The sequence below is a fragment of the Elgaria multicarinata genome, chromosome 9 (genome assembly GCF_023053635.1).
Source record: "Elgaria multicarinata webbii isolate HBS135686 ecotype San Diego chromosome 9, rElgMul1.1.pri, whole genome shotgun sequence".
Taxonomy (NCBI): Eukaryota; Metazoa; Chordata; class Lepidosauria; order Squamata; family Anguidae; genus Elgaria; species Elgaria multicarinata.
The window spans coordinates 89,747,482-89,772,191 of record NC_086179.1 but is presented as its reverse complement, the minus strand read 5'-3'; positions in this window follow the sequence as shown (position 1 = coordinate 89,772,191).

The window sequence follows — 24,710 nt, the reverse complement described above, 5'->3', positions numbered from 1 at the left end:
CATTTATGTTAACATACTTTAACCTCTATTTAACCTCCTGCCTACTGTTTGCAGTAAAGCAAAAGTTACTTTGATGATCACCTCCACTGCAGCAATAGCAGTAAACCCTTTTTGTATTGTAATCCTCCTTGCTTTCAAGAAAGAGGATTGATGGCTATTACAAAGTGGTTTTTGTTTTGTAACTGAAAATGGGCAGTTTGATTCTTTACCCCCTTCTTTTTCCTCTATATATGTGTGAAGAAGGCTGACTGTATCATTCTGATAGGTGGGTGGAGATCTCTTCTAGCCACAGTGGGTCACAGCGTTGGGGTGATTTCTGGAGGGCAACTTGCAAAGCAAAACAAGAAGCAACTCTAGGATTTAGAAACCCCAAATAGAAGTTACTGAAGATAGTTTTTTTGACTGGGTGCATTCAAAGAAGGGAGAATCTCCATTCCTGTACACCACTTCACAAAAATGGCCAAGGATTACATTACATTTGGATGACTGGGTAGTTAGTTCCAAGTATAAATTCCAGTATGAGTAAGCAATATTTTAAAATCCAAATAGGAAAAAAATGGTGTGTGTGTGTTTGGAAAATATTTGACCTTCCAGATCAAAACATCTGCTTCAAAAGAATTCAAATTTATGTCTGTCATAAAAAGTGTAATGTTGGACATACTGTACGCTGCGGAACTGAAGCTGGAATATGCTGTATTGCAGTGCAGCAATGACAGGTTCCCTCTAGCATGACATGCAATGGAATGCAAAATGCAGGTTTCCGTCTCCAGTTCAAAGAGGCCTTGTAACCATATAGGCCTTCAAGACCCAGGCAAGACAATGACATATGGTTAACATCTTTTGGTTGTATTTTTAAACACAGTGATATCAATATACAGCATTTTGAACTCTAAAATAGATAAACTTGTTGTTTAGGGTGACCATATGAAAAGGAGGACAGGGCTCTTGTATCTTTAACAGTTGCATAGAAAAGGGAATTTCACCAGGTGTCATTTGTATGCATGCAGAACCTGGTGGAATTCCCTCTTCATCACAACAGTTAAAGCTACAGGAGTCCTGCCCTCTTTTGCATCTGGTCAATAGGGCAGGGTTTCTGCAGCTTTAACTGTGGTGATGAAAAGGGAATTTCACCAGGTGCTGCATGCGTACAAATGGCACCTGCTGAAATCCCCCTTTCTATGCAACTGTTAAAGATACAGGAGCCCAGTCCTCCTTTTCATATGGTCACCCTATGGTTTTTTTTAAATCCACTTTTCCCAGAATAGATTCATAAATCTGATATTATGTGCCTCCACCCCAATTGACTGATTTCAGAAATGTCTATATTACAAGTCTCTTTCTATATTGGCAGTATGTAGATTAACTGACTACATGATCAAGTGTGCTGAATCTACAGCCATGAACAGTGCCATCATCAAGGAGTTGATGGTGGGAAACCTAGGGAGACCCTATGAAAAGGAGGACAGGGCTCCTGTATCTTTAACAGTTGTATTGAAAAGGGAATTTCTGCAGGTGTCATTTGTATATATGGAGAACCTGGTGAAATTTCCTCTTCATCACAGCAGTTAAAGCTGCAGGTGCCCTGCCCTCTTTTAAATCTGGTCACTCTAGTATAGCTCCTGCAGCTTTAACTGTGGTGATGAAGAGGGAATTTCACCAGGTTCTCCATATATACAAATGACACCTGCTGAAATTTCCTTTTCTATGCAACTGTTAAAGATACAGGAGCCCTGTCCTCCTTTTCATAGGGTCACCCATAGCGAAACCTCTTCTAGGCTGAGGGCTGAATTCAGTTTTTGGAGATACTCTCAGAACTAAAGCACCCCTTCACCTGTCTACTAGAAATCTTATATTCACCCACCCCTTGTGCACCTCCATGAAACTGCTGCATACAACCCAAATCCCTGTGTGCATATACAGTGTTCAGTTTAGTCTAAGCTGAACCGATAGACATTTTATTTCTTTTTTAAGCTTCAGTTCAAGAGAGTATCCTTGTTGGTGGCAAGCATTAAGTAAATGATTAAATATACTTGCATTTTTAATTGGAGCATAACTAAATAGGGGTCCTGAGAGAATGTCTGGCACGAACATATTTGAGAGCATGAACCCTAAAATGTACTGTGTGCAGCACAACTGCCTTTTCCTTTGTGTTTGCTTGGGTATTTCCCAGCCCCAGCAGGAAGGTATTTGGCATTCCTAGTTACATGCATCTGTAGTTTCTACAATATTTATGAATCAAGCTATAACAAGGAAGAACCAATTTCTACGTAGCCCATTCCTTAAGCCTGAAAAGCCAACCTCCCTAAATCACTAAAACATGTCTTTAAACAAATGTAATAAATGTCAAATAAGCATCAGCGGACAGGATCACAAGAAGAAGAAGAAGAAGAAGAAGAAGAAGAAGAAGAAGAAGGCAAATTCTTCCAATATTCTTTGTGGATGGCCTATCTGAAATCCAGTGGATGTCTGTATAGACTACTACGTGTTTTTTAGAGGAAATTATCTTAGCATAAATTGTATTTATGCTAAGATAATTAATTGATTTAACTGGGCATATACATCCCCTTTGGATTTTCTTCATTATAATTTGTTGTTGTTTATTCATTCAGTCGCTTCCGACTCTTCGTGACTTCATGGACCAGCCCACGCCAGAGCTTTCTGTCGGCCGTTGCCACCCCTAGCTCCCCCAAGGTCAAGTCTGTCACCTCCAGAATATCATCCACCCATCTTGCCCTTGGTCGGCCCCTCTTCCTTTTGCCTTCCACTTTCCCTAGCATCAGCATCTTCTCCAGGGTGTCCTGTCTTCTCATTATATGGCCAAAGTACTTCAGTTTTGCCTTTAATACCATTCCCTCAAGTGAGCAGTCTGGCTTTATTTCCTGGAGTATGGACTGGTTTGATCTTCTTGCAGTCCAAGGCACTCTCAGAATTTTCCTCCAGCACCACAGTTCAAAAGCATCTATCTTCCTTCGCTCAGCTTTCCTTATGGCCCAGCTCTCGCAGCCGTAGGTTACTACGGGGAATACCATTGCTTTAACTATGCGGACCTTTGTTGTCAGTGATTGAAAATTCCTGTCATTTCCCTTTGGCATTTATTATGACATTCAGACACTATCTGCAGGTCTGTATCAGTACAACTCAGTGTAACACGTGCCCTTGTTAAACATGTGCATGTAAAAATAAGCTGAGTATGCATAGCAAACTCAAAGGCCATAGCTAGACCTAAGGTTTATCCCTAGATCGTCCAGGGCTCAAACCTGTTCATCTAGGTGACACACAGGGGATCCAGTGCTCAGGCAGGGGCGAACCCTGGACGATCCCAGGATAAACCTTCAGTCTAGCTGTGGCCTAAATCTACGCAGGCTAGAAAACAGCCTGTCACCTTGATTCTGGTCCTTTCCCCTGAGATTTTAGTGCTTGCTTTGGAAACCCTGAGAAGAAGGTTAAAACTGTGGAATGTCTGATCAACTGCTGAGATCTGGTAGCCTAGATCAGTCATTCTGAAGAAATTTTTGGAAAGTTAAAAGTAGCAGTAACAAAACTGACCAGAGATAAGCTTTTAGCAGAACTTTCAGTTAGAACAGAAAGGCCATGTGAGAAGGGTACATCAAGAAAACGCCAGATGAAGTGACGACAGAAAAATGAAATAAAAAACATACAAACCATACAACAGCTCACCTGCGGGACTCTATGCTACTCCATGTACTGGTGGCCAAATGTATCAGAGTTAATAAAAGGAGACCAATTTAGTCATTTCCTATGTGGTGAACTCAAAATTTTATATTGTATTTTGTATTCATTTTTTTTTAATTGTTGGTTGTTTTTATGCTCTTCATGGTTTTAATTTTTGTGAACCAGCCAGAGAGCTTCGGCTATTGGGCGCTATAAAAATGTAATAAATAAATAAATAAATTGAGCACCTTATGAATGCCTCAGGTTGTGGCCTGTCAAAGACAGGCTGTACTCTTCATTGTAAAACTTGGCTGAAGAACAGTAACATTTCAAAACTTAGGGAGATCGTTGCTCCACAACTGTATTATTATTATTATTATTATTGTTATTATTATTATTTGCAAAACCTACAGAAGAAAAATTTAAGGCCCCAGACTGAATGTCTCATGACAACCTGCTATACAATAACTACATTTTGTTCTCCTTGCCTAGAAATTTGTTAGAATATAGGTAAACCCATCCTCTGCTCCATTCTTCTCTTTGACTCAGAACTGGCTGTTTTAATTAGGGATGTGCTCCGCTTCTAATTGGACCGGCGAATTAGAAGCAGAGCGGGGGGCTTCGCCTGCCCTTAATGCGGAGGCGAAGAGGATTGGGGGGCCGGCAGAGTGTGGCGAAGAGGATCGAGGTGAAGGCGGATCCTTCGGCTCGATCCGGAGCTCCGCCGGAAAGGTAAGTGGGATTTACCGGGCCCTGCCGCTGTCGCCCATGCGGCGACAGCGGCAGGGCCCTGTAAACCCCCCCTCCTCTCCCTTACCTGCGTCCATCCGCGGTCCGTTGGCTTCTTCAATTGAGCCCGCGGTTCAGTCAGGAAGTCTAGGCCACACTTGCGGCCCAGACTTCCTGGTTGAACCGCGGGCTCAATTGAAGAAGCTGACGGACCGCGGACAGAGGCAGGTAAGGCCCCCCTCCCCCTTGGTCCCTTACTGGGCTCTGCCGCCATTGCCGCCCGTGCGGCGACGGCGGCAGGGCCCGGTAACGCCCCCACCCTCCTCTCCCTTACCTGCCTCCGTCCGCGGCCCGTCGGCTTCTTCAATTGAGCCCCCCCGCCCTCCTCTTCCGGCCTTACCTGGCGCCACTCTCTCCACTGCGGAGCTCCAATTCGGAGCCGGAGCTCCGCGGAGAAGAGGAGCGGGGTATGGGCGGAGCGGGGGGTCCGTGCACACCCCTAGTTTTAATGCTATCTTGATCCATTTCAAATTCAGCCAAACAATTAATCACAAGTAGAACATGCTCTTCTGTTTCAATGCGTTCTTTTCTCTTACAAACTAGGTCATTAACCTTTAGCAAGTGGCTTGCCCCCAATTTAAGTAGGGAAGTTGGGAAAAATGTTTTGGGGAGTGGAGTTTGGTAAGTTTTCCTAGGAAAATCCTGGAACTTAATTCTGGTTCCCACTGCAGTAAATTGGCAAGTTTGCAGATTTACAACGCATTCTTGTTCAGGTTCTGCAATTTGCCCAAATTTGCCCTGCAATTTGCCCAAATGTCTGAACAATTTGTGAAAATTGCTCAGAAATTTGCACAAATTCAGGAACCTTCAGGGGGGGGGGCATAAAAATTCCCAGAGTTTGTGGAAGAATCTGCAGCTTGGCTTGCAAATGTAAATCAAGTTTTATGAACCATGGAACACCATTGAGTAAAAAAACAGAACCAGATTTCCCAGCAACGGACTTGCCTAAACTTAAGGCAGATTGTGCCCGCACCCTCATTTCCTTTTAAAATTATTTTTTAAAAAATGATGAAAGGGAGGGGGGATGAGGAGAAAAAGAAGAAGGTTATGATAGTAAAATAAAACCAAGCATGATGAGTCCTGGGTCTGGAAAGGCTGAAGGCTACTAAAGTGAATAGAATCAGTAGCATCAATATCATTTCTTGGGGCGGGAGAGGGGGGGGTTAATTTTTTCTTTTTGTAAAATTACATAAAATAAAATGGGAGAATGATGGGGAAAAATCGAAATACATTCACACAGAATGTGTGTGTGAGAGAGTTACCAGATGTGAAGGACATTGCACGCAAAACGAAATATAAGAAGGGATGCCTCTTTATGGCAAGCTGTACCTGCCAAAATGCTGTCCTTTGAATTGTGCCACCTTTGAGAGAGAGGAAAAAGACAATGGCCTATAAAATAACACCATTAAAAGTGGACCATGTGCTGCAGCTTTGGGCGGAGGATGGGTCCTGGCTCTGAAAAGGCTGATGACTGGTGGTCTGGATGATGTTCAAAGTCCTGAATACGTTCCCAATCAGCTGTAATGCCACGTGCTATTTGGACAAGCGAATACAGATGAAGACGGCAAAGTGCTGAAGTTCCAAGGAAGCAATGTAGAGTGTAATGATGTCAGCACCGCCAACACAAGGTTTTGACTGCATCTGTTGCCCCCCTTTTTAGAGACACCTCAAATCTCACAGCACTGTCTGCTGTGTTGTGACTTGGCCGCTCCAGAAGGCACACTGTTTTGAAGCTGCAGCTTGATAAGTCGAGCAGCTGTTCCCATTTCGGCATCCCTGTGCCCTTCCTTTCCAACCTCGATCTCTGTGTCTAGCCTGTCAACACTCCTTAGCCCAGGGTCACTGAGGAATCTGTTCCACCTCTCTTATCACGTGCACTCATATGTAGCACTTCATTTACTGAGGGGATTTTTTTTTTTCTGGCTGGGAGCTGTGGACGATAACTCAGCCCTCAGAAGTTTGGGAGAGTGCGTCTTCATACTCCTGAGGGTCAGCTGCTGCTTGCTTAGTGGTGTCATTTCATTACAGGCACCTCACTCCCCTCGCAAAATGGACATCTGATGATTGATGCCTACTGAAGGAGATTCCTATTGAACTTAATTATTTTCCCTCCATGCAAGACTTCAAAGAAAAGAGAACGAGTAACCCAACCACCAGATTAATTTACTGTATGGCAAGAAGTCCACAATCCTTCTGTTGAATATAATAATGCAATGTAACTTCTTAAAACATTGAGGTAGCCCAGGATTCGAAATCACATGCACAGTTTTGAACACATATAATGTGCTATGTATAGCGAGTCAAAGTATGCACTTTTGAACCGTTGTTCAGTGCCATAAAGTTGTTCTGAGCATGACAGCTACATACCAAATAGACATGTCTACGTGAAACCACTGGGGGAAGTCAAAGATGTCAGCGGTATGCAGAAAGCACCCAGCTTTTATCTCTCATTTTCCTCAGATGCAGATGAAGCTGTGGCTCTCTTGAATCAGTGCTTAGGCAGAGGAACGGATTGATGAGGGCAAACGAACTGAGACCCAATCCAGACAGGATGGAGGTATCATTAGATGGAGATAGCATGACTACAATGACTGAGAACCTTCTTTTTGACTATTGCAATGCATTGTACATGGGGTTGCCCTTAAGAACAGTTTAGAAACTACACTTGGTCCAAAACAGGACCACTAGATTACTCACTGGAACTAAGCGGTTTGATCATAGTGTTAGCTGCTGTTTCCAGACACAATTTAAAGTGCTGGTTTTAACCTTTTACGTTCCAAACGGCTTGGGATTAGGTTATCAGAAAGACTGCCTTTTCCATTATTTCTCCCTGCCTGTCTTACGGTGTGAAGTAGGCAAAAAAGCTCATAACCAATGAAACATTATGAGCAAAACATTCCTACTCGGCCTCCTAAAGGACGACCAGCGAGTCCACATTGCCAACAGGGAGGGAGGGAGCCATGCTTTGAAGAGGAGGAGGGGAGGGGCGAGAGCCAACATATAGGCTCAGGCTCAGATTTTCCCCTCCCCTCTCCAGTAGTGCCACAGGGAGGCTGCCTATGGCAGTTATCCCCACCTCGTGTCCCACCCCCACCAACAATAGCCTCCCCACACCCAGGCTGCTCCGGGCATGGTCATAAGGCATTTCTTGCAGGACTACACAGAGGTTTCCCTTTGCCTTCCAAACTTCGGGAAAATGAAGAGTGAACCCTAGGTTCAGGATTCACCCTTCTTTTTCTTTTTTTAAGAAAAGATTTTTTAAAAAAGCTATTTTAACTTCTGGGGAGTTACCCTTTTTGTCGCAAGCCTAGCTTGCATGTAATGTGAATCCCTCAAAACCCTGGAAAGTCTTCCTCATCCTTACAATTATCTATAACAATATAGTAGAAAGGTACAATACACTTATTTCTACTGACATAGGTGTAGACAATGCTGTATGTTCTTACTGCTAGTAAGAGCTACATTCTGGATTGCTCTGGAATTGCTCCCACCCCATCACTACAACTGACAAATTTTGAGGCCCAAAGAACACATTATATATCCTAGTCGACATTTTGACCTTTTGCATAACAAACGGCCAACTCGCCAAAGAAAGTCCATTAAATAAGGGTAACTCCTTGGGAGTTCTGATTAACATCAGGAAGCATCCCAAACTGCTGGCAAACTGGAGGCATCACTGGAGAATTACATATAATGTAGGACCCAATTACCCTTTTTATTGCTGAAAGTGCAATGAGAAGTGTTTCCCCTGGTAACCTATAGACCCATTTTTGGCTCAAGGTCATAGACTTGCAGCATCCTGGAAGGTTGGTAACAGAGGGATTATAATTTAAGTGCAGCAGAGTCAATTCTTTATTTACACGTTGATAAAACTAGAGGACTTCCTTTCCCTAGTGTAAAATATTTCTGAAAGCGTCCGTGCGCCCTTATGAAATGGTGCATTATTCTTCACAAGTCACAGTGGAAATTAATGTAATAAGGATACAATTCTCCTGGAAACTCTGCGGAGGAAATGTGATCTCCGTTCCATGCCTCGAGACATCCATAAACAATTATCACTGCACCCGCCCCCATCCTTAGATAAGTACAATCCAATAAGGAATGTTGCACCATTTGACTTATATATGTTCCACTTGTATGGAAAGTTGTCATCCTGTGAAAATAACAGCCGTAAAACGGAGGTTTGAAAACCTGCTATTTCTTGAAGCCCACCAAATGAATATGAATAAAAGCCCTTCATTGACGCCCCTGTCCTCACAGTTACGTTCGAAACAGGAAAGTCATCATACTGTTTTCTGACTGTATGCATGAATATTTCCTTCATAAGCAGCATGAGATGAACCCAAGTCTTGTTCTATACATTAGTAATATAAGGTGTAAATTAAGTAGTAGAAATGGAGTATATCACTGCAGCCAGCAGACGGAGTGGTGGAATAACATTTTTTAATATTCCCCATTAAAAACAAATGCCCTGCAATTAGAAAACTAGTGGAGCAGGGAACAGCCTGTGGTAGAATCCTTTCTCCACAATGTGCTGGTTCCTTATTTGCCAGGAGGGCCATTAAACTAAACCCTGCCTACCCACCACCACATTTTGAAATAGTATATGCTAAAACATTAGAATTCTATGACCACATTTTGCTGCATGGTTTCAGAAAGTGACGTTTCTATACTTAGAAGATCTGAGCTCAAATTATGACCCAGTTATGAAGTTTGTTGGATGCATTTGTGTCCAGTGGCCAGATATAAGCAGGCTATGACACTTTGAAAACATTTTGAAAACTGTATGTGGAGTGTGACTTGTCACTACTGTTATAAATCTTTTTAAAGCAGTAGTGTAGATCTTGCCTTGGAGGTTTTGAAGATGAAATGGGATTATCTCCGTGTATTCCACACTGAGCAAGGAAAAGCGGGATGTAAATGTCCTATGCAAGCCAACAAGCAAGTACACACGTCTATGTTTTTACAATTCCGGTAAAACCTTGAAAACTAAGGGAAATATCTAGAAGACATCATGGCTAGATCTACACCAAGCAGGATATGACACTTTGTAAACGGTTTAAAAACTGTGTATGGAGTGTGTCCTGGAGTGTGTCCACAACAGTTGTCACTACAGTTGTAAACCATTTTAAAGCAGTAGTGTAGATGTGTCCAAGTGTCTCCACTCCAGGTCCAACTACTAGACTACATTGAATCTGTGATCTGGCACAAGTGTTGGTTGTTTAAAGAAAACAAGTAAAAATCCCCACAGGGCATGCTCAGACCTTTGACACGCCTACAGTAGCTCTTTGTATCATTGCCTTTGTTAGTAGCAGCATAAAATCATAGGAAGTAGCTGGTTTTCTTTTAGTGTAAAGGGGATCTGGTAACCAAAAACTTAACAATAGCATCATTTACTGACTGCAACTTTTATTTGTATAAACTTTCTCCTTCTATGCTATCCAGATTTAGTAACCTAACCATGAAGCTGGCATATGTATCTAGATGGGAAAAAAGAAACTTGTTTCATCATTTTCCGTTTCATAGGGTGACCATATGAAAAGGAGGACGGGGCTCCTGTATCTTTAACAGTTGCATAGAAAAGGGAATTTCAGCAGGTGTCATTTGTATATATGGAGAACCTAATGGAATTCCATCTTAATCACAACAGTTAAAGCTGCAGGAGCTATACTAGAGTGATCAGATTTAAAAGCGGGCAGGGCAACTGCATTGAGCAGGGGTTGGACTTGATGGCCTTGTAGGTCCCTTCCAACTCTGCTATTCTATGATTCTATGACCTGCAGCTTTAACTGGTGTGATGAAGAGGAAATTTCACCAGATTCTCCATATATACAAATGACACCTGCTGAAATTCCCTTTTCAATACAACTGTTAAAGATACAGGAGCCCTGTCCTCCTTTTCATATGGTCACCCTACCGTTTCAGTATGTCTCAAAGGTTCAAACAAACACCACTTCTTTATTTATTTATTTATTTATTTATTTTTGCATTTATATCCCACCTTTTTTCCTCCAAGGAACCCAAGGCGGCGTACATAATCCTCCTCTTCCTCCTCCTCCTCCTCCTCCTCTCTATTTTATCTTCACAACAACAACCCTGTGATGTAGGGAGTGTGTGACTGGCCCAAAGTCACCCAGTGGGTTTCCATGGCTGAGTGGGGACTAGAACCCGGATCTCCTGACTCCCAGTCCAACACCTTAGCCACTACACCACACTTGCTCGATCACCATAACTTGAACTGTTCATTCATGTTTTCCACACCCATGCACACCACATAGCTCTGTATGAGGCTACAGAAATATTTAAATGTCTACCTTGAAGATCTGCAGATTTGGAGCCTGCAGAGAGAGAGAGATAGAAGACAGAGCAAGATAACATTTCTATAAACTGACAAAAGGGGGGGGGAATCTAAGCATTGGGTACCATCAGGTCAATCCGTACTTAGGGTTGGATCTTGACTTAGTTGATTTTAGTCCCTATTTAGAAACAATGGGACATGAGTTCAGTCATCACTAACAAGTCCCATTGATTTCAATGGGAATTAAGTTCAACTAACTTAGTTTGGCTCCAGCCCCGAATGTTCATATAACCTTTTTTTTTAATGCCTTGAATTTAGTTTTAATAAATCAAGAACCTTAGTTGGATCAATGCCAAACTCATACATCTTAGGCTCATACTGAAGCTGCCAGTAACTTCGATTACATGTTTTCACCTGTTCAAGAAGATGATGTTGGGGTATTCTACTTTTCTCAAAACATTCCCTAGAAAAAGGAGGCTGCTTTGCAGAATTTTCTCTGAATATTTCACACCATTTTGTTGAGTCAGGCTTCTTCCCGCCACCCAAGAATGGTCCAGAACAATGCTAGGCCCACGGCCTTATAGCGGATGCAAAACGAGACCGGGGCTCACAGCACCAGCCAAAATAAAAACTGTAGGGAATAAACAAGAAGGTTGTGATACTGCCACTACTTACGGCCCTCCCTCCCCACCAAATGATTGGAGAATTCCTCCTACCCTGGACAAATTTAGTAAAATGGTAGCTCTCTGCTACCATTTCTCTACTCAGAAGAAGGATGGAGAATTTCAAGAAGCTATTTGTTCAGTGCTCAAGTTTGAAGGCTTCTGTGAGGGCGGATGGGAGGGAGAGGAAAAATCCAAACTGGGGAAGAATTCAGGAGTCATACATTACCTTGTGTTTAATGCCAAGGGCAGGAGTCTACAGGGTTCATATTCCAATGCAAGGATTATGACTTATAGCAACATCTTGTAAGTGAGACCTCCCCCACCCCCCACCCCCCACCTAAGCAGCATAAGAGCTTCATAAATAGACAGGTATGAAACTTCCCATCCCATCCTGGAGAAATTTTTGTTAGCATTCAGCTACTCTCAGAATCACTCTCACTCTTGCTTGAGATACTCCAATTGTGCTTTAAACTTCACTTTGTGTAGAACAGGAACAATCTATGGCCATGGCTAGACCAGGGGGGGATCTACACTACTGCTTTTAAAGCACTTTAAAGCACTTTGAAAACGTTTTGAAACCTGTATATGCAGTGTGTCCTGGGCCCCAACAGTTGTCAAAACTGTAATAAAGCGCTTTAAAGCAGTAGTGTAGATCCCCCCCTCCCCGGGCCTACTGTATATCCCAGGATCATCCTGGGATCATCCCTGTGCATCCAAATGACACACAGGGAATCCCGGGAGCAGGCAGGGATGACCCCTCCATTTGCCTGGGATAATCCTTAGGTCTAGATAAGGCCTCTAGCTCAGAGGCCAATTTGTGGTGTCCTGCCCACCTGTGTCATCTTGGCTTCACCCACAAGCTACCTGACAGGCCTATCCACACCACTATCACTCAGGACTACTCAATCCCCCCTGTGCTGATGATGTTTGTGAGGGTTTTGGCCTCCTGCTCCTGCTCCTGTCTCAACTATATTCCTTAGGCCCCACAGCTCAGCAACCTAGCCCTCAATTCCCATTCCACTGCAACCATTAATTGTTCTCTTCTCAGTCACTCCTCCACAGACCACACCAGTTGTTTGAAAGTAATTAGCATTTATTAACGTAAGTAAGTGCATGTGCATAAGCTTATTAATTTCCTCTGTTCAATACCTGACGGAACGCCTCTCCTGACATGAACCTACCCGTACACTTCGCTCAACATCTAAGGTCCTCCTCCTAGTGCCTACTCCGAGGGAAGCTCAGAGGATGGCAACAAGGGAGAGGGCCTTTTCAGTGGTGGCCCCCCAATTATGGAATGATCTCCCCGACGAGGCTCACCTGGCACCAACATTGTTATCTTTTCAGCACGAGGTCAAGACTTTTCTCTTCTCCCAGGCAGTTAACAACATAAGCTGAGTTTTTAACTGACCCCAGAATAGTTGTTTTAAATGGATATTGTTGTTTTTTATGCTTTTGTTGGTTTTACTTTTTTGTATATTTGTTTTTGTATATTTGTTCACTGTTTTTGAAGAGCCTTGTGTGGCGCAGAGCGGTAAAGCAGCAGTTTCTGCAACTGAAACTCTCCCCACGGCCTGAGTTCAATCCCAGCAGAAGCTGGTTTCAGGCAGCCGGCTTGGGTCGACTCAGCCTTCCATCCACCCGAGGTCGGTAAAATGAGTACCCAGTTAGCTGGGGGAAAGGTAATAACGGCCGGGGAAGGCAACGGCAAACCACCCCACTATAAGGCCTGCCAAGAAAATGTCAGCGAAAGCTGGCGTCCCTCCAAGAGTCAGTAATGACTCAGTGCTTGCACGAGAGGTTCCTTTCCTTTCCTTCATTGTTTTTAACCTTTGTTGCCCAGAGAGCTTCGGCTACAGGGTGGTATATAAATGTAATAAATAAAATAAATAAATATGTGGTTACAAGGTTCTAAGCGTATTGGTTTCTGTCAGTTCTTTCTTACATGTTCCACCATAGAATACTACTATCTATTCTAAAGCACAATAACCCACACCAAACCTTCCTATTCAGTATCTGCCTCTCACAAAATCATCCACTTTAACTCTCTTATAATCATCCACTTCTACCCTTCATTTCACAGAATCATAACCCACAGCCTTCTGTCTCAAATCATACCCCTTACTTAACTGCCTTGCTGACAACTCAGACTCTCTCTATAAAGCAACATTTCTCCAGTTCCTCCAACTTTCACACAGCCAATCCAAGCACTCCCCCACCATCATCCAATCAGCACTCAGGCATTCAACCACCCCCCCCTTATGAACCCAACCCGTAGATACAAATCATATGTACATTGAGGCCTACTTACTTCCTAGAACTTTTATGCATAATATAAACACTAACTTGACAAATATTTACATTTAATGCATAATAGGCAGCTGAACATCACACAATTGTCTCCCATCCACCCCCTGAATGCTTTACCTCTGCCGCTGCTCCTGGATTCCCACCCCTGTACTCTTTACTCCCTTTCCCAGAGATCCCGACACAGACTACTCTTTCCTGCCACTCACTACTAGCAACAGGACTGCTGATCTCTGTGCATGTGTGCAAGTGTGCGTACATCAGCGTCCCCCAGCCATTATCTCATGCAGCCCTCTCGGATGAGAAAGTTCTGCACCTCTGGTGTAGAAGTTGGTACGTATCACTAGTCTTACCTAATTTCTTCTTAGCTTCTTCGTAAGTTTCTCCCAAGGAGGAACCCACTATTTTGCCTGAATTTCTGGATGAAATTCAGAAATTCATCCAGTTTCATCCAATTCATCCAATTTCTGGATGAAATTCACTGTCAACATTAATCCCAGGTTTTCTCAACATCATACATGGCATGGAGAGTGTTTTACTGAGCTCCAAACTTCCAACATTCCTGGTGACATCCATTAACATTGTTTTGTATCTGAGTTAGGGAAGTGTATCGCCCTGTTGAGAAATGTTCATAGCCATATCAAAACTGGTTGTTATTGTTGTTGTGTTTCCTTCCCTGAGTTCCTTGCGCGCTTTGCTCAAGCAAGAATGTCCGAATTAGCTTAAATTTTTGTTTTAGATGAAATTGGGGTAGCAATTCCACTAGTTAGAGCCTTCAGAAAGGAAACGACATACCTCAGTTCTTTTGACACCACTTTCCCCAGTGCTGTGGGACATGACGAAATTACTTTCTTCCTATCACAAAGTCTTCTAGTTTCCTATATAATACTTTTCATATATATATTTAGGGATTTCTGTTCAGTACCAATGTTTTCTGTGCTTTGGCATGAAAATACGGCCACAGAATTGTCACTAGCATGAAAGAAACCACTCACTGCTATGCGTTAGGAAGACTTGTCAATTAATTCTGGGTGGGTTTAGTGGCTAGAACAAAGGATCAGGAGTCAAGCAGTTGCTGGAGGTTGAATCTCAATGCAGGCATTGACTCACAGTGACCTTGGGATAGTCATTTGACCTCTCCGTGTGCCTTCTTAAAGACCGTCAAAGAACCATATAAGAAAACAAGCCAGATTTCACGAAAACAAGCTGGACATTGCATGCTTCATCTGCACGGAGCTTTACTAGCTAAATCACTCCCATCCTCTCTCCATCACCCCCACCCCCACCACTAAAATTAATCTGGAAATATTTCCAAGATGATTCACATTCTCCATTTGATGTGCTCCTTCAGGAATGAGAATGACCAGGAAGTGACAAAGAAGCTGAATGAACTTTCCTTCATTCACAGTGGGTGGGCTACACTTGCTCCATGCATTTCTGCTAACTATCCAAATGAGACTGCCAAAAGTTATGATTGCCAATTGAGAAAAAGAAAGAAACCGCTGGCAGGGCAGAGGGCATAGACTGGAACACCTGTGGGCATGACGTACAACAGCTGTACATTGGCTGTTGTGGCAGCATGCATGCCAAGCATTTGGCCCTGGTTGAGTTTTAGGTCAAAAGAGAATGAACCAAAAGAGAACAGCCAATTAGTATCTCTGGATGCTTACCAAAGCACATAGTGTTGCATTGACTCCCCCCTCCCTGGAAATAGAGGCAAAAAGACATATGGATAGGAGGCAAAATTAGAAGGCATAAGGAGATTTGAAAGATGTGGCACAATGAATTTCACATGTTGATTCAAAATAACCACCCAATTTTTGATTGCATGTTTCCAGCATTCTGTATTTTCATGTCTGATATGCCTTGAGGTTACCCACAAAATGGTAAAATCTACCATTACCTAGAATTTAGAATGAATTATTTGGTTTCGTCCCAAAATAATAAAATGCTCATCTTCTCTGTGAGTGCCACAAATATCCATGATTTTCTGCACCAAACACTCTTGCTAGAAAGCTGAAATTTCGTAGACCTAGTTGCCTTGATTATCAGAAAAGTCTGAAAGCCAAGAAGATGTTCATCTCTCCTTTGAAGCAGAAACAAAAAAGAGGAACCCTCACTGTAAGATAATGAAAAGAAAGGGAACAGACCCACCAACACGCCTGAAGTTGAGTGCACTATATCTAGGGAGCCCAGTGTGTTTAACAAGGACAAAAACATGTCATCAACATGAAAGAATACAAACAAAGGAGAATGTATAAATGTAATATTAAACGATGACTCCGAAGTTGGAAATGGTGCATACAATCCGGAGTCATCATTTAATATTACATGTATACGTTTTCCCTTGTTTGCATTCTTTCATGTTTATGATTATTATTATTATTATTTATTTATATAGCACCATCGATGTACATGGTGCTGCACAGACCACACAGTAAATAGCAAGACCCTGCCGCATAGGCTTACCATCTAATAAAGTTGTAGTAAACAATAAGGAGGGAAAGAGAATGCAAACAGGCACAGGGAAGTGTTAAACAGGCACCGGGTAGGGTGAAGCTAACAGTATAGAGTCAGAACAAACTCAAAGTTTAAAAGCTATAGGGAAAAGAAAAGTTTTTAGCTGAGTTTTAAAAGCTGTGATTGAGTTGGTAGTTCTCAAGTGTTCTGGAAGAGCGTTCCAGGCATGAGGGGCAGCAGAGGAAAAAGGACGAAGCCGAGTAAGGGAAGTGGAGGTCCTTGGGCAGGCGAGAAGCATGGCATCAGAGGAGCGAAGAGCACGAGCGGGGCAATAGTGTGAGATGAGAGAGGAGAGATAGGCAGGAGCTAGACCGTGAAAAGCTTGTCCTTGTTAATCACCAGTAACTATGCTATATGTTTATTAAATGTTTGCAAAATGTCTAGTGACACTTATTATATGGTTGCTGGTTTGGATAAATTGCATTGAGGCTTTTGGTATGTGCACAGCACAACACACTGGGCTTCCTAGATATAGTGCACTCAACTTCAGGAGAGTTGGTGGATCCTTCCCCCCCTTTTTTTTTCATCATCTCTCCTTTGAAGCAGGGATCAGAGGTGCACCCACAATTGGATGCAAAGGTTCCACACCACTCAACTATTTGAACTTTGGTGCACGCACTGCCCAAAAAACTAGTGACATCGAAGCCCTGGGCAGCCATTCCTACAGCGTGTAAGCTCTACATGCAAGGAGGGTGAGCAGACAAGAACATGCAAGCTCCACCCATTCCCTCCCCTTTCTTGTCACCCTCCACATACAGAGAGTGACTGTCTGTAGTGGAGAGCCTCCTCTATTCATGGAGTCTCTCTGCACAATTGAGATCCCTGGAAAATCAGGGTGAACGTATGGAGAGAAATGAGAATAGGGATAGGGAATGGGGGGAGTTGGGGAGCAGAACCAGCATGCTCTTGCCACCCCTTTCCTTGCACACTGAGCTTACACACTTTAGGAATGACTGCACAGGGCTTCAGCTTCCTTCAAAACAGGTGGCAGCCTTCTAGTGCAAAATAAGCAAACTTGATGATGATGATGAATTGTATTTCTGTACTGCCTTTCTGAAGCCAACCAGTTTTCAAAATGTCAAGGAATTCAAAATGATGTTCAGATCAAAACAGTAAAACATTAAAAACAACACGAGAAACCACAACAATTTTTTTTAAAAAAAACACCAACCAAGTTTAAACAGATGTGTTGTGTTCTGACCCCTTTCCTGAATGGGCAGAGGGGACACCAGTCGCAGATACAAAGAGAGCGAATTCCAGCGTTTGGGAGCAGCTCAGGTGAAAGCTCAGTGATCAAGAAAGAGGCAGAATGTTTGCCCTGTGGGAGTTCTGTTCCTCCCTTCAATCAATCTTTCCAGTAGCAGCAAGGAATGTATATTTATCCTTGCCAACTGTGAGCTGAATTTGCTAATATATATTAAAATATTCAGCAATAGAACATATAGAGAGTGGGGGGGGGGAGGGGGGAGTGTGTGTGTGTGTGTTGATCTCAGTTGAAACTTATTCAAGATTCTTTCAGTTTTCCTTGAGATGATAGGTAGGATAAAAAAAAACAGCTGCAAATGTAGCAAAAACAGGGTGTTGTATTTTTCCCCCCTTATCTCTTGTAAAGATACTGTATGCCTCTCTAGTTAGAAATGGGGTAGTATGGAACAAAGTGAAAAAATGAAACTTAAAATTCAATGCAGATCCCCCACCCACCCACCTACAAAGTTCTATAGCTTTTTAAAAGGCTGACACAAGACATTTTGCTGCCAGAGAGCAAGGTCAAGACCCCCCAACAAAATTCCATGTACAGAAGGTGCCTCCAGTGACAGCTGAATATTACTTCAACACGGAAAAAAGGGACAGCTTCCTCCACCACTTCTTGAGAGCAGTAGGCTAGCTCAGGAAGTAGAAGGAAGGCCATGTGGTGGCACAGTCTTACCTACCCTTTAACACCTGTCAGTTCTTTCAAATGAACTCGCAAACAATTTTTGAATCTGTACTCTGAGACGACTCAGTGGCAACTCCACTCATTGTGAAACCATGCTGCTCATACCAGTGACCGTTATACTTGGGGCATGGCTAGATGGGTGATATCCCTGGGATCGTCCCGGGATCATCCCTGTGTGTCCACATGGTGCACAGGGCATCCCGGGAGCAGGGAGGGATGATTCCTCCCTTTCCTTGGGATATGAACCTACACATTTTGGGGGGGGGGGGTTCCCGCAGTCCTGGGATGATCCTGGGACCACGGGACATGAGGGCAGCCATCCCGGTATAGTCCTGGCTCCTCGCAAGTAAACACAAGGAGCCGGGCACAGGGGATGGAGCTCTGCAAGTGCTCCGTGCCCATCGGGGATGGGAAGAGCAGGGTCACCCAACAACACAGTAACCTTTGCACTGGAGCGCTAGCATTGGCGTGCGCACAGCGGGTGCAGAGGGTTCCATTGAACCCCCTAATGTGCTGCGGCCCAGGCCTGAGGAGGCAAACTTCCAAGCGACGCCACTCTGAAAATCGTTGGCTTTCAGTTTAGTGCCGGAGCTGGCTCTCCTCTCTTCACTTTTTACCTCTTTGGCCCCCTTTCGGATTGAGGCAGTTGCCGTGGCGAAGCCACACGGTGTAGGTTAATAGCAGGTGGGAGCCAATTGCCGAGCAGCCATGGCGTGGAGTGAGTGAGTGACTGTCCCCGCCCCTGCCCGGGGAGGCGAGGCTTCTTGACCCGGTGGTCTGCGTGGGGGAAACAGGGCGCCAAGTGGGCGCTGCTGCTGCTGTCCTTGTGCAGGAGCTCATCACCAGCGTCAAGTTCGACCTGCAGGCTGGAGAAGCAACAGCGGTGAAGCAACAGCTCAGGGTACAGCCGCTGCCCTTCCCAGCCATGGACAGTATGGTCATAAGGGGACGAAGGAAGGAGGGAGGGAAGGGAGAGCCAAGGCACAGACTGACCCATGCGCCAATCCACTACCCTACCAGGCTTGGGAACCACTTTCCTTGCCTTTTAATGATTAATGTTATGATTCTCTTCCTTTCGTTCATTTAGGGCGCGATCCTATGTCGGTTTAGACAGGAAAGAAAGCCCTACTACAGCTCCCAGCATGCCCCAGCCAGCATGTTTACTTCTGAGTAGCCATGCATAGGGCTGCACTGGAGGTGGCCCTTTGGTCTCATGCAGCAGGGCTCTTCTTAGGGTTAAGGTTAGAACTAGGCCCAAGAGCTTGTGCTTTTGTGAAGTCAGCTTGAGTTAGGGTGCAGTCCTATAGAAAGAAAAAAGTCCTACAGTTCCCAGCATGTCCCAGCCAGCATAGAAGCCTGGGGCATGCTGGAAGTATTAGGACTTTTTTCTGTCTAAACAGGCATAGGATTGAATAAAAGAGGATGTATTAAAAAGGGGAAGAGTGAATGAAGAGTGGCATGAAGATTGCAACCCTAGTCATAATTTACTGTTACTTAATGTATATATTTATATGGCCTATATAGTTTGGTCTCAAGGTGTCTTAAATCTGCACAAAAATGAAACATAGAATATCAAAGGGTAATTGGCACCAAATTTACAACAACAAAAAAACACCAAAATACAGAATCCAGAGAGGGGATAAAGTCTCATTGAACTTGGTTGGGCTTTCTTCTGAGGAAGCAGGTGTAGGATCACTCTATAAATCTTTGCAGTGAAATCCTGGAGTTGTCTAGTAATCCCCAATGATTTCAATGAAACTTAATCCCAGGTAAATGTGCATAGGGTGTTCCATGTTGCCATCATGACTAGCAGCTGTTCACAGATGTCTTCTCTTCCATAAATAAACCCTAGGCCGGCCAGCGGTGGGGCTTACAGTCAGGGGCCTACACTGTTCCTAGCTCTACAATATTTATTTTTCAAGCCATTCTTTTGGTAAATATGGTATGTGTGTCTCTTGTGTCACTTTAAAACAGAGCTGCAGCACGATCCTATGTATGTCTACTCAGAAGTAAGCCCCACTGAGATCAATCAAACTTACTCTGAGGTAAATGTGCACCGGATGCAGCCTGAAAGTGAAGCGAGGATGAAGAAAGGACAGGAGAAAAAGAATTGTAGAAATAGAATAGCAAGGTAACTGTGGGATATTTAACCATATTTAAAGACAATAAGTACATCCCACACTGGGATAGTTAACCATATTTAAAGACAATAAGTACAGCAAAATTAGTGCCCCTCTACTTCAGTCCCAATCAAATAATTACAACAGTGAACCAGCCAGGTCTTCCATAGGAAAACTCTGTACCAGGTGATAGTTATTTTTAAATTTTAATTAAAAATATATTATCCTTTCCTATAACAAAATGGTACTTACTCCTAAGTAAGTGTGTCCCACTGAAGAAGGAAATCCTATTTGATTCCTGTATTCCTGTTAGTGTGACATGATAAGTTAAAGGCACAATTTTATGCATGTTTAGACAGAAAAAAGTCCTTCAACTCCTAGAATCCCCTAGCCAGCATGGCTGGCTGGGGTATGCTGAGAATTGTAGGACTTCTTATACAGTATGTGGGTATGTGGTGTGGTTTGGCTTGAATTGCTTGTGTCTGGATTTCCTTTCTGGACTGGACTTGCTGGTTACATGACCCACAAGGCCAGGTTGTGGTATAGTCCTCTTCTTCTTTTGTGTTCAAAAGCTGTAAAGTATCCTGTGAGATCTGGAAGACTCACAACTTTATTATGGCCTAATAAGCTGTTGGCCACTGGCCTCAAGTGCCAAAATGACTTTACTGGCTTGGCACTGTGAGTTTGGGGGGTGGGGTGGGGGGTCATGTCATTTGCTATTCCGCTTTGGGCAGCAAAATGTCTTGGACCAGCCCTGGCAAGAGCTGACTATATTTTAGATACTGAACAATATGCATTGGGTTTCCTAGGTGTACAGGGCCCAGGTGTCTCAGGCAGGATCTACACTACTGTTTTCATAGAATCATAGAATCATAGAGTTGGAAGAGGTCTATAAGGCCATCAAGTCCTGCTCAATGCAGGAATCCACCTTAAAGCATCTCTGACAGGTGGTTGTCCAGCTGCTTCTTGAATGCCTCTAGTGTGGGAGAGCCCACAACCTTCCTAGGTAACTGGTTCTACTGTCATACTGCTCTAACAGTCAGGAGGTTTTTCCTGATGTCCAGCTGGAATCTGACTTCCTGTAACTTGAGCCCATTATTCCGTGTCCTGCACTCTGGGATGATCGAGAAGAGATCCTGGCCCTCCTGTGTGTGTCAATCTTTCAAGTATTTGAGGAGTGTTATCATGTCTCCCCTCAGGCTTCTCCTCAAGGCTAAACATTACCTCTGTTTCCTCTCCCCTCTGGGACACTCATACCTCTCCTGTCTGCACCCTTTCTCCCTCTTCTACCCCACACATAGGGGCATTTCTCTCTCTTCTTTCCCCAGGGCTCCCCCTACGCCAATCCTCTTCTTTTGCCCTTATTTTATTTAGAGTATTTTTATTTAGAGTATTTTTATCCCGCACCTCAGCCTAAAAGTTTCCCGGAGCGGCTTACAATTGATCATTAAAGAATAGTGATGTGCCCTTGTGACGGTTTCCCATCCTCTCTTTTCTCCTTCATCTCCTGTCTTCTGCCAATAGCCCCTTCGCGGCCTTCCAGAGATGCCCCTAGTTCCAGATCTCCTACACTCCCCCAAGTTCTCCAAATCTTGCTAGCTAGCCCTCTCTTATGCTAGGCTCGCAGCCACCCCTCGTCCTCACTATATTCACCCCAGAAGTCTCTCTCCTGGACCTCATTCCAAATTCTTTGCTCAGCAGCACACAGGGCAATTTTTTAAAATCATTATTAGGGCATTTTATGTATGGTGTATTCTCTGTATGGTGCTGGAACTTAAGATGACACTCATTGTTGTTAATGTGATAGAATCTGTTTTAAATGTGAATCTGTTTTAGTAAGTTTGGATTAGGTCATTATCTGATTAAATTTAAAGATGGTGAAAATTGACTGTATCTTTATATATGCCTGGTTATTACTACAGCAAAAAAAAAGTATTCAGAGTCTCTGTTTCAAAATGTGTATTTTTAAAGTACAGATTACTTGTAAATAACAAAAATACAGTTTACTTCAGTTTTCGTTTATTTCGTTTGTTTGATGAGTGAAAAAAGTCCTTTATTACTGTATATTCAATCAATGTTTACCTTAAAAAAAACAACCCCTGGCTGAACCCCCTAATGAAATGTGCTGTGCACGCCTATGAGCGCTAGCGTGCTCTAGCTCCTGTGCCTTTAAAAAAAAAAAGGCAGGCGCGACGTCCTCTTCCTCCTGGGATGTCGCATGCCACATGTGGACTGAGGGGGATGACCTTGCGATCAGAAAATCACGAGATCATCCCCCTCCATCCACCTCGCCTAGCCATGCCCTTTACTGTTGAGAACCTAGATGTGACATGGCTAGGGTGACCATATTTGGGAAACCAAAAAAGAGGACACCTAGTGTGTGTGTGTGTGGGGAAGCAGCTTTCTGAGTCCTGCAGAAAGTATGTTATTCCCCCGCCACCTTAAAGAACCCAATTGGAGTGGAGGAGGGGAAAGGATTTAATTCCACTCCAATTGGGGCCTTTTCTATAATGTCCACGAATGACCCACTTTCCCCTTTAAGACCGCAATTGGAGCTCAGGGTGGGGGAATGATGTGCCTCAAGAAAGCATGTCATTCCCTCCTGCCATGCTAATGGCAGCCTTAAAGAGGAAGGTGTGTCATTCCAGGACATTATTGAAAATTATAGAAAATCCCCCGACACCATGGAAAGAACAAAAACCAGGACAAATCCGGGGAAATCCTGACAGTTGGTCACCCTAGACATGGCATACCATACAATCAAGCCACAATGCACTGCAGAGAATGGATGATCAGTTCTGCATTGCAGACACCCACCTTGCCAGCGCACAGCTTCTTTTCCATCTCCCTCCGGCCCACCCAATAACCAGCTATCTAGTTAGTTAAATGATGCTGAACGTGTTTATAAACATTGCAGCTATTCTGTAATCTGCACAACCAAGGCCAGATCTACTCCAAGCAGGATGTAACACTTTGTAAATGTTTTGAAAGCCGAATATGGAATGTGTCCTGGGCCTGAACAGTTGTCAAAACCGTTATAAACCAATTTAAAGCAGTAGTGTAGATCCTGCCCAGGTCCACTGAGCTGTTACACATTCTATTAGAAACTCTTAAATTAGGAAAAATAATAAAAAAGGGAAACCACGATGATCAGTGTACTGACACACCTTGCTTCACAAGCCAATGCTAAACTAGCTTGTGTGGCATAAATCTCAGCAAGTTATGTTAGTCAGAAGACATCAGCAAAGTGTAACAGGCGAGAGAGAAGCAGTTAAGGCAGTTATCCATGTACAAATAAGATTGCGATACTATATATACCTAGCAGTAAGCCTGATGGCACTCAGTGGGCCTTACTTCTGAGTAGGCTTCTGATTAGTATGGTGCAATATAAGTGTTACAAACAATACAAATGCCCTCTATTAAACTTTGGAAAGATGAAGGGTGCGTTCTTTAAAGAAACAACACAGCATATGTTTGTTAAATGCTGTTAAATGCCTGGGAGAAGAGAAAGGTGTTGACCTGACACTGAAAAGATAATGTTGGTGCCAGGCGAGCCTCGTCGGGGAGATCATTCTGTAATTGGGGGGGCCACCACTGAAAAGGCCCTCTCCCTTGTTGCCATCCTCTGAGCTTCCCTATCTGAGCATTACAACAGATCCACATGAAAGAGTTGACACGGGGGCGGACGCCTGAAGCCAGTTTGGATGACACGCTTATCAACGGTTGTTTCCCATTCTGTTCCTGTTACCGCCCAGTTGATTAGCGTGTCGTCCGAACTCAGCCCATGATGTGTCAGCTGTTTCCATTTGGCAAGGCACTTCCCTGCAGCAACTGGCCACAAAACACATGTTTATTTTTTCCTTTCCACCACAGCCTCCCCACATGAACCATTTCATCTTCCCCAAATCTTTTAGTATAAATCACAACTCAACGAAACCTGCCATAAATATTGGTTTCAGAGAGGGGGGGGGGAGCGAAATCACATTCTCTGGGAAATGTCCTTAAGTTACCTGCATTTTCAGAGGAAACCTAAAACCCTAACCCTGGCCACTTAGTAGCTATTAAGGGTCCCATGGCATTTGCCACATGAGTAGGGGTGTTAACCCCCTAACCAGATGCTTAAGTTGGTAATTATGTTGTGCTTACCTAAATTCCCCATGAAGTTTCAATTGGATAAGCCATTTTTCAGTTCTGTTTCTGTAGTATTCTTATAGGATATTGCTAGAGGGGGGAAAAGCAAACAAAATATTCCAGTCTAGACATGACTACCTTTCTCGTGTTGAGTTTTGCTTCATGCAGCCATTTCATTTAGTGTTATAAATTGCCAAATATTCTTTAAAAATCACTCCAGAAAGATCATATCATATGCTCTGTATGCAAGTGTAAAAGAGAAGAAGAAGAAAAAA